Raw genomic sequence first — 3,019 nt, 5'->3', positions numbered from 1 at the left:
CAAGGCTACGACAAGGTAAAGTCAACTAACTATCCGGCCTCGAAGAGAAACAGAACAGAGTAGCTAAGCAGAATCTCGAGGCAGGATAGCCAGGAAGAGCTAGGTTGTAGCCGAGGCGAGGCGAGTTCGAGTAGGGATGGGGCAAGGCAAAGCGCATTGGCGAGGCAACGCTAAAGCAACGGGCCCAAAGACGTCGGGACTCGAGCTGGCTCTGGTGGCGCGTTCACCTCCCGCTCGAACGCAGTACGCTTCGGACTCTCGCGCAGGCGAGATTGCACCAATCCGCTCGGTCGATCCGGCGACCACGTGCGCTCCGAACGTTCCACGGGAACCGGCTGTGTTTTGGTGACGGGACCGGGCCACTAGGCCACGTGTTTTTCGCTGGCTTCTTACATCTGACAGAACTAAAGAAAGTTCTTTAACGGATACGCGTGTTCTTTGAGGTTTCTAGGATTCGTAAGTGGAACAAGGACGAGGAGGGTTAAGATATATCGTAATTATGATCCAATTTCTGGATGTTTCGATCATGTATGAAATGGACAGATTGCAGTTAAGAACGCAATAGAGTTATCGAGATTATAAATAGACATGATTATTGAGGATCTGCGGTTGTGTTAATTTGTCGAGCGAAGGATGTACGTAGAGGTGTGGTTGCTATGGTGTAATAGGAATCGCGAGGATGGAATTCGATCGAGGAACGATATAATTCGCGATTAAGAGTACACGTGGATCGGAACGTCTCTGCGATGGTTCAATTTAATCGGGAATTAATTCGATCGATCTGGATAACTATGGATCGTGAAAAGAAGAGATACTAGTTCTAGCTCTGTCCCTATCATAGTGTGACGAATAAGTGGAAAAAGAGGATGTGGAAGTGTAGATAAGGGGAGTAAGATGTTCCGTCCAGAAGCAAAAGGTGAATTTTATAAACTGGAACGCTCCGCAAGCTCCGCCCCGCTGTTTCATTAAAGCAATTCGCTACTGTGAATACGGAATACGTTTTTACTGGGTGGTCGTCTGAAGCAATGAACGATTGAAAAAAAGACTTGACGAGTCCAAGTTTAGATTTATTTTATCCATGTCAAGCGGCTATACACTGGTCGGTTCATTAGACTATGAAGAGCGGAAGTGACGTTATACTATATCCATCGACATCGTGTTCGAACGTCAAGCTGATCGAGAAAGGAGACGTTCGATAAAAACAAGACGGAAAACGTCTAGTCGAGTGGCCAGGTAGAAACACGAATATTACAATCCTCTTAAAGTCTTAATGCTTCGTTAACTAACGATAAGTAAAGCTTAGTCCATATACGAGACCCATATCTATCCATTTGAACGGGAAATTTTACTCGTCGTAAACGAACGTTGATCGAGAGATCTGTTCTCACGGTTCGAATTAACAGAAAGGTGTCGAGAACTTGGAGCCTGGTTCAAGCGACAAAGAAACGCAATCTCATCACCGAGCATCATTCCACGATCATCGTTCCGAGGCGAAACTGAACGTGATGGCGAATGAATTTGGAATGGTCACGCTAGCGTGAATCGATATGAGAGATACGCGCCGATCTGTCGACACCATTGTTCGGTAACGATGGTCTTATGGATGGATCCATTGATTCGTGATCCGTGTTACAAATAGGCCGAGAAAGAACTAGACGTAGAACACGAGGGAAAAAAAGAGCTATCAAGGAAACAAGGGGAGAAGAAGGAAGGAAAAGAGGCGAGCAAAGCGTACGAACCGACCGGGAGCAGGATTGACGGGATGCAGAAGAAACGGTGGTGCACAAAAAACGCTTAAAGCGACAGAGATACCGGGTTAATTAGATTATCGACGGTCCCAGGGAGTTGCTCTCTGAAAGAGCTACCAGCACGACCATACATGGTCCACCGGCCTACGAAGAAGCTGGAGCGTCGCGTGGGAGGTCGTGTAGCTTCCACGCTCGTTTTTACGTAGCTCGGGAAGACGGATTCGTGTGCTCACCTTGGAACCCACACGTCGGCCGCGATTATTAAACAGGCTGGTTGCGCGTCTCGTTTGCGAGTACCGGTCTGTCGATTTGCTGGCAAACGACTTTTCCGAGAAGGCCAGCCATCACTGATCGTCCTTTGAGTTGGTTTCACGGTTACGCGCGATGATCGCCGATCTCCAAGATTTCAAAAGCAAAACGAGTTCGTTTTATTGCTCGATGATATCGATCGAGATTGCAGAAGGGTACACCAATCAGACATCTGCAGAGGAAGAAGATCGCGAAGAAAAGAGAAAGAAGGTTCCGTCATCGACTTGAGAAATCGTCGAAAGTTCGTCGATCAGTGGTCAAGAATAACTAGTCGTGAAAGCCGAATCGCGTGCCAACTTTCAATCTCGGCGCCGAATGCCCGCTACGCACGCCAAGATCGCGTTTAAAGCGGCGTCCGCATCCTATAAATCCAGATTTCCGCGATTCCAGTGAACCAGTCAGCGGCTGGCCGCGTATATATGTCGCGCGGCTTCTCTGCTAGATCATTAGACCCGCGTGGAGGAGCATTAAGAACGATGAAAGTGTAGCGGAGCGTGTTATGCAAAACAGTCGACGGAACCAGAAAAGCCTGATCCCGCTGATCGATCCGCTCTGCCGTCGCTACGAATTCGAAGCGATCTCTGGGAATGCGTCACGCTATCGCGGATCGATTTCAATCCTACTATCGATCTACCGAAGATTACGCAACTTCGAAACTTGAATCAGGCTTATGCAACGGTACATCCACTTTGCGATCATAGCAGTCATTGGTATCAGCGATGAGACTGGTTAACGACGAAAAAATGATTCTCAATACTTCCTAGTTCTTTATCAACAACTTTCATCGTCGTCATCGTGCGATAGTCTTTACCAGGGCTAGTTGTTGGTTCTTTACGAACTTTAATCTCTTCAGGAAGATTCCTCAGCTTGGGATTCTTGAGAATTGAATTGCAAATCGCGGTTAAATATGGATCGATTCAAGGGCGTTTCGAGGCTCGCGCGGTGATCGAAAGTCGAGCGGC

The 3,019-nt window shown here is 47.7% G+C and overlaps 1 protein-coding gene across 1 annotated transcript in view; it reads left to right on the top strand.

Annotated features, from left to right (window-relative positions):
- The first annotated feature begins 208 nt into the window (after positions 1 to 208).
- The window catches only part of LOC100749655, an 11,051-nt gene continuing 8,240 nt past the window's right edge, over positions 209 to 3,019 (top strand). The window contains exon 1 of the mRNA XM_003493476.4: positions 209 to 3,019. This exon is cut by the window's right edge and continues 1 nt beyond it. The gene's annotated coding sequence lies outside the window, so the exon portion shown is untranslated.

This window comes from Bombus impatiens, unplaced genomic scaffold (assembly GCF_000188095.3).
Source record: "Bombus impatiens unplaced genomic scaffold, BIMP_2.2 scf_1117, whole genome shotgun sequence".
NCBI lineage: Eukaryota > Metazoa > Arthropoda > Insecta > Hymenoptera > Apidae > Bombus > Bombus impatiens.
The sequence above is the reverse complement of the archived record's forward strand: the minus strand, read 5'-3'. Positions and strand labels throughout refer to the sequence as shown.